Genomic DNA, 13,106 nt, shown 5'->3' on the forward strand with positions numbered 1-13,106 from the left:
GTGGACAAAGGCACATTCTCTTCCTCTCTTCTCTTCTCTCAAGGGCTGAATGTATGTGATTCTATGAAAGGGAAAAGTGTGCTGATGGTTCGCTAAGTGTGGATGGATTTTGTGCCTCAGGTTGGGCTTTGGTCCCAACATGGGCCAGTTTGTGTGTTTTTGGCCTTTTGACCCTATCTTGTGCCAAAATCTCTAAGATAAGTGTCCAGTTTTTTATTCTAAATCTTTTTCTTGTCATTTCTTTAGTTTTGATTCCCGTACACGCAGTACCGGACAGGCTTAAGCCGATACAGCTGATTTTAACGTCATTATGCATTTTTCGGAAATTATCACATACCGTTTATCTGGGTTTTACATCCTACCTACCTTAATAGAAATTTTGCCTTCAAAATTTCCGTTCCTCGATTCTCCGTCATTTCTTAAAACAATCTTATATCCAAAACTCCTCTTCCACATTATAGTAGCCATAAAAATCATCAAAATCATCACGTTTTCACTGCCCCACTCTGATTGTTTGCCATTAAGATCTTGACTATACATCCACGTCAACCAAAAATATCCTTGAGTTTTGCCAGCCCTAACGGCAACGTTCTATACGAAACAATTAAGTTTGGTTCCAAGCTTGACACTATTCTTAACACTTTCAGTTTTAAATCCTCATCTCTGTCAAAAGCTATGAATAGATAGGGTGTTCCAATATCTTACAACGCAATTAGAATTCGGTTACCAACTTCACAATTACATGTAGAAAGGTGAGGATAATTATTCCTCATATCAGACTCGAGTCCTCATGTATGCTACTCCACTTCGGCCTGACTCCAAGTAACTTTAATTAACAGAACTTCCTTCTCACACGGTCGCTTGACACTAACGTCACTAATCAAAACCTATCCGCGAGCATCAAAGCCCCACAACTCCTTGCGAGGTCATATATTCACAAGTTTCACCTTCCACGTCTACAATCGTGTTTTAAGGAACTAACATCTCGATGGTTACATCTATGAATTGCATGCGACACCGAGATAAGCTTGAGTTTATTCGGAGGGACACTATTGATAAGGGCCAAATGCCGATTCGGAATTTCTTAAAAAGAATTGCATTGCAAGTATAGTTCCAAACCATTAAATGACCCTAAGAAAAGTTTAAATAATTGTCACAATTCAAATCAATAGAAACTGAGAGTTTTAAATCTTGGGTCATTCTTCCACGGAATTACAGTGAGGTGTGCGTATCATTGGGTATGAGAGATCGGGGGTGAGATAGCAATTGACAAGAAATTGCAAGAAAATAAAGAAGCAATAAAGGTAATTAACTAAGAAAATGAAAGGAGATTCAAATGCTAAAAAGGGTTTTGGCAAGGGTTGAGAGTCAAGATTTTCTATCCTAGTCATTGACCACAAATATGGCAATTATAAAGAATTAATCACACTTAGTCAACCCTATGATGAATCCATATTTTACGATATATTTTGGTTTGATTTGAGTGGATTTCATCACATAAACCCACATTTATTCATCTAAATTGCATGCTTTTGAGATTTCTTCCTAAATTGTGCTTGAAAGTGAAAACATGCTCTTTTGCGCTTAATTTAGTCAATTTTTATTCACTTTAATCCTATTTGTTATCTTGATGTATTTGTTGAGTGATTTTAGGTTTCCAAGGAAAGTATGGGTTGAAGAAGTGAGAAAAAGAGCATGCAAAAAGGAAGAAATCATGAAGGAAATGAAATTTGGAAAGTTGCCAGTCTTGACCTTTCTGTACTAAATTGGTCATAACTTGAGCTACAAAGGTTCAAATGAGGCGGTTCTAGTGGCATTGGAAATCTAACGTCTGGGGCTTCAAAATGATATAGAATTTTCTATAGTGGACATAAGTCTAAGTGTGTGTACACACAAGTCAGAATTTAGCATGTGTGCTGTGCGTACGCACAGGTCCTGGCACGTGACCTCATTAATTGCAACTCGCTAGTAGCAATTTATGGGCCCCAAAATCCAATCCAACTCATTTTCTGAAGCTATTTGAGGACAAAGCAAAGAGGAATGAAGGGGGGAAATTAAGTTTAGCTTTTACATGCTTTTCTCTTAGTTTCTAGAGAGAGAAGCTCCCCCCTCTCTCTAGAATTAGGTTAGGTTTAGTTAATTTCTCTTTAATTTCAGTTTTTAATTCTTGTTCTAGTGTAGTTTCCTTTATGTTTCCATGTTCTTTTATCTTGTTCTTCTTCATTTCTCTTGTTATTTCCTTTATTTTGTCATTTTTATTTTATGAACAATCTTTGTTAATTTTAATTTCAATTTATGCAAATTTAAGTTTCCATGTCATTATTGCTTTCTTTAGTTGTTATTATCATTGATGGTTTTCAGTGGCTAAGAGAAGGAGGGAGAGAGGGGTTGAATCTTAGCCCCCTTTTTGTTCAGTAACACTTGCTGTCCTTTTATAATAACTTCAGGAGACTTTTTTTATTTTTGTCTCGTCCCTAGCCACGAGACTTTTATTTTTGTCTCGTCATTTGGCACGAGATATTTTTAGTTTTAGCTCCTGTGCAGTAGAAACAGAAATGGAGTAGAGAAGAGAGAAAATTATACCCAGATATATCCTGGTTCAGCTGCTAAGTGCAGTGCAGCCTACATCCAGTCTCCATCATAACAATGATGGAACTTCACTATAATCTTCTGGATTACAGATTGTAAAGTGCTAACCGAGCTTACAAGGGGATTCTCAAAGAATCATGAAACACAACATAGATGAACAAAGGACCTCTAAGGACATCTATGGCTTTTTTTTTTAATTTTGCGCTCTCTACCTTTTTCCGCTCTATGGCTTTTTCATACAAACCTCACTGTTTGCCTTTTTTCCATGAGACTCAAGACATGACAAAATTAAATAGAAAAATACAAAATAGAATACATTGAAGGATAAGAGAAATCTGTTAGCTCAGGTAGCTCTGAGAACACTGTGCCTTGCACTCTCACACTTTCTCCTTGCTCCAAACTGTGGCTGTTCTCTCTTTTTATAGAAGAGGGAAGCCTCCACCTTTGAAGCCAAAAACCAAGCCAACTTCTTCTTCTCCAAGAACAAAATCGGTTCAGCCAGAGAGAGAGAAGAGATAACCCATGCAAAACCCAACATGCAATTACCTCTAGTCCTTCCTTGGTCATCAATTTTCATCAATCCGAGCGCTCCATCGTTTATTAATCATTTTACTAATTATTTTACATATATTACACATATTATATATCAAAATTATATATATTATATATATACCGGAGCGGATAGGGGCGGGTATTACCTAAATCCGGCCCCGTCCCGTTCCGTCCAAGTACCCGTCCCGCTAAAAATTCGTCTCGAATGAATAAGAGTGGAGTGAGTACCCACAAGTTCGAGTGGTATTGTCATTCTTATTAATCCCTGAACCCTAAATCTTAAATTATAAACCCTAAATTTTAAACCCTACATCTAAAATCCTAAACTTCAAACTCTATACACCCTAAAACCTAAATTCTAAATCATAAACCCTAAACTTTAAACCTTAAACTCACATTAATGTTAATGTAACAACTTCTATCTTTTATGTTAAAAAAATTACGTTCAACAATTGATTGATTTTTATTTCATTCCTACCAAGTTTGACTTTTATTTTTTTTCATTGTCTCTTTAATTCTCACATCTTTTGTATATATAATAATTTTTTAATAGAATTTTTATTTTTCTCCTTATACAAATTCTTGTCTTATATTTTTTTTTGTTGTACTTTGTCTTTGCTTTGCACAAATTTTTTATATTATTTGTTTACCTCTATTAAAATTTATAATTATGATAGTTGTATATTATGTTTATTATTGGAATTTTCTTAAAATATAAATTATTCACTTTATTAAAAAAGATAAAATAAAAAAAACTAACTATAACTAACAATAGAATCATATCAAAATAACATTTATAACCTGAAACAATACTAAATAAAACAATATTAAATAAATTATGAGTAATCTAATTTAATAAAATATATTTTTATATATTATTCATATACTAATTATTTATGTTTTTCATATAAAATACATTTTGTCAATTTCTTATACTAATTTTAATTCAATAAATAAATATCAATTTTTATTATAATCTTGATTAACTCAAATAACTATTTGAATTCATGGTTTTTTTGTGTATATAATAAATTCTTTATAATTATCCATTATTAAGACAAAAAAAATATGATACTAGACCTAAAAAATATAATATTTAATTTATTATTGACATGAAAAATATAATAATAAAAATAAAAAATGTATTATATTTTATTTGTTATTTGTACTTTATTACAATAATTTTATTATTATTTATTACCAACATAAAGTACTTTAATATTAAATATGAAAAATTAAATATTTTATTTACCATTTGTATAGTAACATAACAGATTTATTTTTTTTATTATTAAGATAAAAAATATATCATACACTATTTATCTTTTGTATAGTATCATATTAGTTTATTTTATTATTATTTATTGTTAACATAAAAATATCTAATTTATGATATGTATATTGTATTACAATAGATTTATTATTATTTACTATTATCATAAAAAATATAATGTTTTCAAATATATAGTTTATCGACCTAAGTCTAATATATACCTCCCAATTTTCTAATTCTATTTTTTGCAAACTACATCTTTAATAAAAATAAATTATTCTCCTAAAGTAAAAGTATGAAAAAAAAGGATAAAAGTATGAAATTTTTTGTTATGTATTTCCTAAAGTAAAAATATGACAAAAAAAGATAATTAACTAACTGAATTTATTTACATAACTGTAATCCCTAGACTTTATACCCTCAAAGCTAAACTATAGTTGCTCAACTCTAAACCTTAAATTCTTTATCATCATCTATAAATTAAATTTTAAATCCTAAAATTCAAATTATTAACCCTAGATCCTAAATATAAATCCTAATTTCTAAACTGTAAATTCTAATGACTAAACTCTAATTACATGATCCTAAATCCTAGATTTTAAACCTTAAATGCTTCACACTCAGATATCTACCAATAAATGTAACACCCTCACTATTAAAATGTCACGCTTCCGGTTGCGTTACTCTGATAACAAGAAGTATTATGACTAACTTTATATACTTAATATTAAAATAAGAGCCTTTGACTCGACACCGTAACGCTGACCTCATTCAAAACCGAAAATAAATACTTTCCATAAAAAAAATAAAGAGGCATAGGTTCATATACAAGACTTCTTACATAATAGCTTATAACATAATATACATATAAAACATACAACTCCTATCCCTCTTACAAATTGTAATAAGAAAGATGAGGGAAGAAAAAAATTATCTAATTAATACAACATCCTATAAACCAATTCGCGGTATAACTCTCCCTAATGCTCCTTTCTCCGATTCCTGAAAAGGTAAAGCTGTAGGGGAGTGAGAACCTAACCACACGGTCTCACCACGGAGTTTCAAAATTGTCATAAGAAGATATTTAATAAGAAAACTGTTTTCCAGCTCAGTAATTATCATTGTCTTATGAATCTTTTAAAACCAATAAGTAATCGTTCAAACCTTCCCTTTCTTATAAGAAAATCTCAATTTGAAACCAATCATGTAATCAATCAAACAATCATTAATTCAGCACCAAAGTTCATTCTCAAATGTAGCACACCAAGACAAATACAAGCAAGACAGACAAGGAAAGCACAAATTTAGGTAGCAGTTACAGCAAATAGTTCAGGTAGCAGTTAAGAACAGTTTAGCAATTAGGCAAGCCAAAACAAGTTCAAACCCAAGCAAAACATACAAATGCATATGATGCATTCCTGTCCTATGGTTAATGAGCTCATTTGTCGGTTATATAGCCAACCCGACATGTCCGGTAGCTAACCCGGGCATCGTCCTCTCAAAAACTGGTCAGCGGTACAGTACCACGATCCTCACTTGGTGGGTAGTAAACCACCTCGATTCCCACCATTTGTGGGCGGTAAACCACCTCGATCCCCACAGACGTTTTCAATTAGAAAATAACACATGCGTGGATGGTAAATAACCATGATCCCCACAACATATCGACACTGGACAAGCGGTAAATCATCACGATCCTTGCCATGTCAAGCTCAAAAACAATTTCATTTTCAAAATCATTATAAACCGTTCATACATTCATTAATATCTAAGTCATTCTCAATAACATCATCATTCCTCAATCCATATCTCATTTCTAAATTCAATCAAAAATCATATTTTAAAGTCAATCCTCATCATCCTTCTTTCCATTCCGTACATCCACAATCTCAATTCAAAACATAATTCTTTCTTTTCTAAATAAATCAAACTTGAAACATACAATTTTTAAAACCAAATCTTTTTAAATAATTACCTCAAATGAATCTTCCAATTTTTATAAAATTTCGACAGCATCTCCTCTAAAACTTGGACTCTGCTACCCTTTTTGGTCTCATCCAAACATTTCTCAACCATTTCTAAATCTCAATCATTTTCCAAAATTTAACTAGTTTCAATATCAAATTATTTTCAAATCGAACTAATTCTAATAATAAAACTTTTTTTAAAATCAAACCAGCTCAAATATTAAATCATTTATAAAATTAGACTAACTCAAAATCAAACCATTTCCAGAATCAATTTATTTTCATATCTCAAATTATTTTCAAAATCAATTCATTTACATTACTAAATAACTTCAAAACCAAGAAAAACCACCTTTCATAATAACTAAGTAAATAACTTTTCAAACACATTTTTTATCAACAACCGTATACCACTCAAGCAATCAATAATTCAGTCTAACAAACTATCACATCAATAGGATAAATATAATCACAGAAATATATCTTTTTGTATTAATATCTATTTATAATAACTCTGTAATATAAAATATATTTTAAGAAAAACCCCTACCTCGATTAACCAAAATCGTGGAATTTAAACGTGACAATCCCCTTTTCTTCCTAATTTGCAGCAGCGTCAATTTTCCTACGGTAATGACAATGGTTGCTGTAGGATTCGAATTTGATGAAATCAAATGCAGAAATAACATTGAATTGGGGGCAAGACAATAGAAATTCCAGGGCATTTGGCCGGTGACTGTGATGGCAGTTATAACCACCATGGCGTAGCCACACAAGCAGCAGTCCTAACAACCTCCGCGGTGGTTTTGGCAGCGGCAACATCTCCACCAATGCTTCCAGCAACAGCTTGCAACTCAACGACGGTCATGGCAGCAGCGAAGGACCCACTTCATCCTCTCTCGCTGTCCCCCTTTCTCTTGCGAAGGACTCTCAGCAACGGCAGAGTCTCTAAGGCGGCGTGGTAGCGTCAAATCCCAGTGGCGGCGAATAGATGAGAAAATGGTAACGAGAACGCTTCCATCCCTCTCATCTGTCGCGCTTCTCCCTTTCTCTATGTCATTCATTCTCTGCCTCAATCTCCCGACTCGGCGGTGGCTCGGCAGGAGCGGTGCGACAGTAACGACGACAGTCTGAGGCAACGGCGACGGAGCACGACATCAACGGCTTCGTGACACCAGTGGAGTTTGGCAGCTTCTCATGTCTCCCCTACGGCGGCAGTAATGTCCGCCGGCGCTGTCCTTCCTCTTCCCCCTCCTTCTCTTCCTGCAGCTTCCCTCCCTCCTTTCCCTTTCTTTCATTATTTCTTTTCTGTCTTTTTCCCTTTTGATTTTTCCCTCTGTTTGGGATTTCTAGAATAGAAGAAAGGGGAAGGGTAATAGCAGCTGAAAAAGGGAAATAAAAAACATTAAAGTTAGGGTTGTGTTGTGTAAAAAAAATTAGGATTTGTATAAAAATATTAATAAGATAATAGGGTTAAGTAATAATTCAAATTAAAATTTAATATAAAATGATTATCTTTAAATTACCATTTTATTATCAACTTGAAATTTATTTTTGAATAAATACTAATTCAACAAAAATTGATTATAATTAGATTAATTCTCCTTCATTTATAAAATAAGGTTAAAAATCTATATATTAAAATTCAAGCATATAAAATACTCATTATTTTTTAATTATAAGAACTCTAAATAATAAATAGAAGTTTATTCAATTTTTATATAAAAATCTCTAAAATATAGTCTTAAATAAATATAATACATCATAAATAATTTATTAATAATTTTTAAAAATTTAGGGGTCTTACAACCAGCATCACCAGCTGAGATTAATCCAACTGTTTAATACAAGTGATAATAGAAATTTGATAACTACATTATTTTAGAGGAACAGATAGAATCGATATACTCTACCTGTTTAGGAATCTAAATCAAGTAAAACTAGTATTATTTAAAATAAATTAAAAAAAATTTTTAAAAATTATAAAAAATATATATTTTATTAAGTAATTAATCCAAAACAAACTGAGACAATCCTGCACCTGCTCTACTCCCTCCGTCCTTATCTGCGATTGCAAGTAAAACAGTACGACGCGTTCAACTCACCTTGTTGACACCTCATCTTAGCAGTTGCTGAGAAAAATTTACTTCGACAGCGTAGCACAACCCAACCAGCATACAGGTAATTCAAAATATACCCCAATTTATATAGTTTGAAGTTTCATAATTTAACGTTAACATGACAGGTTCCCAACCTCTCAAAAGTCAAAAGTGAGTAGACTGAAAAGTGGACGATGCAGTGTATTGAAAATTTGAAAGATGTAAAACAAGTGCCATACAACCGATAAAGTCAACGGCAAGGGCTTTTCCGATCTATTTTACTTGACAACACGATCAAAACTGAAATTCCGTCTATTTTACATGACAGCACGATCAAAACTAAAATTAAGTTTAACTAATGATGTAAGGTACGTTTCTAAATGATAAAGTCAATAGTCAATACAACCGAATAACATAACAAAATTTTATCCTCCAAAATTTTTGGCGTTATTTAACAAGAAATAATGATTTATATAGTAAGTAATTGATATGCAAATCGAGGATTGCTGCTGTCTCTTAACACCATGACACGAAAATCTGAGAAAACAAAGACTTGGGTCCTCAGGCCCAGATATTCACACTGAATGGTTAATTTGATGGGCAAATTGTAAAGAGGGTACATGGAGAAATGGACATGGAGGAAGTAATGTAACTCATATCTATCATATAGCAATAAACGTGAAATACGTAACGTAACCACCGCTAGGTAAAGAATTACATAACAAATCTTAGGCTTAATACGTGCTTCCAACAGCAACTCAAGTCATCTCAATGTCACACTCTATTTACAGGAGAGAAATGACAAGCAAACCAGGAATTCGTGATGCACACTAAGCTCATGTAGGTGTCATGAAAGAAGACCCTCTCGAGCAATGCTGGTAACTCGAAGACATGGCTGGTAAGACACAGAAGATATGCATGTCAGACAAATGATAATAAGTGTCGTAATTAAAATATATTTAACACGTAGGCACGTGAACCAAGCGAAGTGTTATTTCACTTATTTGTTATTCTTCAGTCTCCCCAATCCAATTTCCGTTTTTTGTTCCTTTCTTCTTAGAATTACAAAATTATTATCAAATTCTCTCTTTACTTATAGATAAAGCATTAATCAAACTAAAAATGCATTGAAGCCAACATGGTAAAATGGATAAGATAACTTTTCAATAAGGGAAAATACGAAGAGATAATAGAGCTATTGTATAATACATACAATGAGATTAATTTAAAATTTAAAATATTTGATAAATAATTAATTAATTTTAAATTATAGCCAACTAATTAATTTTGAATAGTTTTTAATTTAAAATTTAAATCAAATATTAGGATTATCGTCGGTTTTGGAAATAAATAAACTACCTCTCTCTCTCACTTCTCTCTCTCAATATGGTTTATCAGCGTTCTATGTCTTTCTCATGGAGTCTCGCCAGTACACTAACGCCACGGTCACCAGCCACCATCGGAAATCGCACCGACACTGTTTCGACTGGCGCTGTTGCCGTACAGGCCACCGCCAAAGGAGGACGCACATATTGTGTGGGTCGAACTAACGGCACCGCAGCAACCCAGACGTCCAGCCCCTCCGTTGCAACCGGTGTGTGCCTTCTTCCCGACACTGTCCTCACCTCCTCCGATGCGCCTTCGCTTTCTCCCATTTCTTCAAGTCTCTTCTCACCGATGATACCACCATGCTCTTCTTCTTCGGATCCAAGCATGGTTACTTCTTTCATGATTTGAACCCTATGCTTCACAACAGTGCCGCTTTTGTCATGACTAGTCATTCCAAAATTATGTTTTACCACAATAATAGTTTCTTCTGTTTATTCATCTTCTATTTTAATGGTCAATTTAGGATGGTCATTTTAGTAGGTATGCAGATGGTTATTTTATTTTTATGTAGATGATTATTTTGATTGGATTGAGTTTAGTTATATGTAATTAAAATATATTAGATGTTCAATTCATTAGGTATGCAGATGATTATTTTTATTCTTAAGTGGATGGTTATTTTTATTAAGGGTGAGTGGCGTGTGGCAAGCCAAGTAGCGATGGTGAAATGGAATGATTATTGATGAAGGTGGAATAGCCGCCGGTTGAAAAAGAAGAGAATATTGGAGGATTTCAGATGGTTATTTTTTCGAAATAACTAACGAGATATTTTTTTAAATTTGAAATTTGAAATTTGATGTGAAATAATTAAATAAGAATTTTTAAATTTATTATTTCGTGGGTAATTTTCAAAATAAGCAGCCCATTGTACACATTGTACAAATACCTTATTAGCTCCCTAACGGGGCTCTTTTAATAAATATGTTGAACTGAAAAGATGCCAATCACCAAAAATTTTTAAAAATAATACTTATTTCAGATGAAACACTACATGGTTTTCATTTAAAAAAAAATCATCTTTGGAGAAAAGGCAATACAAATATTTAATTAACTTTGTAATATTAAAATAGTTCGTCCCTTTTAACTATATACATCAATATCAATTATTAACAATAAAATACAATTTAAATCTATAATATATATCTAATTTTACAACAAAATATACCACATGTCACTTTCTCATTGTAATTAAAATCAAATTTTTTTTTCAAAATTAAAAATTTTTTTACTAATTTTATAACTAAAATATGTTACATGTCACTCTCTCATTGTAATTGAAATTAAATCTTTCCCTCAAAAATTAAGAAATTCTTCCTTCCTCCTTATAAATTTTACAAAATTAATCAATTCTTTCTCCATTCTTACTAATTTTACAACCAAAATGTGCCACATGTCACTCTCTCATTACAATTGAAATAAAATCTTTTCCTCCAAAATTAAAGAGTTCTCTTATCCTCCCTCTTCCTTTCTCTATTTCTCTCTTTCCTTCAACCACTCTATCTATTTTATATATCATCATTATCAATATCAATATCAATAACTAATTACTAATTTCCAATCAAAATGTACAACATGACATTCATTAATTGCATTAAAATTAAAATTAAAATATTAAAATTAAAATTGAAATATACCTATATTATGTATTATTTATTACTATCTAATTTAATAACCAAATGTGTCACATGACACCCTCTTATTAAAATTGAGAAAAAATATTTTTTCTTCAAAATTAATAAACTCCCTTCCTAAATTCTCTCATCTACCTTTCTCCATTTTTCTATTTCTCTCTACTATTTTTACTCTATATATAATTTATTTTCTACTCTCTCTACTATTTTTACTCTATATATAATTTATATTTTATATTGATAATTTGATAATTCAAAATATGTCATCCGATATTTTTTTACAATTAAAATAACATTTTTTCTTCTAAAATAATTAAGAAACTCTCACTCTCACTCTAATTCTTTATTTTTTTCTTTTCTTCTTTCAAATATTTATTACATATAATTTGAAGAGGATACTAATGTTATAATGAAAAGTTAGAATCAAGATTCAACTGTTTTAAAAAAATTATAGATGAGTTAATTTTATAACTATCAGTATAATTTTTTTATACTAATATCTAATTATATTTTTATATACATAGAAAAAAATATTTTTAAATAGAAAATATAAAAATTAATTATTTCTATTTGTGCAATAAACTTAACACCTAATTAAATGTAAAAATATACACGTTAAATTATTTTAAATTTTAGATAACGAATGTTAAAATAAATTATTAATAAAAAAATTAGATTTTTTTTCATATAAAAATAATAACTAAAAATCTTATTATTTGATTTTTTATCTACAGATACGTTAGACTTCTTAGTTAGAGACTTTTATCAACCTATGACTTTTTTTTGTAAAAATAATTTGATTTTATAAATCTTTCGTGTCATGCATAATTTATACTATCAGAATAAAGTGGGTGTAAGACCTGGTTAATTAACGGCTAATTAACCCATAAATGAGAATTTATTCTAGAAAGCCCAAAATGTGATTTTTATGGCTTAATGTGATAGAGGAGGTTGAGACGAGAATTTCGGTACCAATTTTATAGAATTCGGACCAAGATTGGACCGAATGGGCCAAACCGGGCCAACCGGACCCAAAGTGGGTCCTTGGCCCAACATAACTAAACCAAAACCCTAGTTTTCAGCACTCTGTCTCCTCACATAACACTCTTACATGCTGAAATTGGAGGCACAAGGGGGGAAGAACACTCTCTCGAGTTCTTTCTCTCACTTGATCTTCAAACCACCATAACTTTAGATCTAGAGCTCCGATTGCCGCATCGTTTGTGGCCACGCGTTCACCGCGGAGAGCTCTACAAAACCCATACAATTAATCTTGAGGTAAGCCATGTTTTGCTCTTCGAATTTCTAGCCTTGATTTCGAGTTTCATGAGTAAAAATATTGAGATTTTGGGCTCTTTGATGTTATACGACCCAACTCTCTTGAAGGAGAAAGTTAAACTTGTCTTCTTGGACCTTGGGTGTGGTAAGATTCTCAACCCTAGTGTAATTTGTGGTTCTATGATGTTTGAGTTTTGAGATATTGTGTATGGGTGTGATTATTGTGGCTTAGGTGGTGTATATGTGGATATTGGAGCTTGATTGGTGATATTGAAAAGCTTGAAAAGGGTTTGGTGGTGAAAAATCTGTTCTTGGAGGTGTTGAGGCC

This window comes from Arachis duranensis, chromosome 2 (assembly GCF_000817695.3).
Source record: "Arachis duranensis cultivar V14167 chromosome 2, aradu.V14167.gnm2.J7QH, whole genome shotgun sequence".
Taxonomy (NCBI): Eukaryota; Viridiplantae; Streptophyta; class Magnoliopsida; order Fabales; family Fabaceae; genus Arachis; species Arachis duranensis.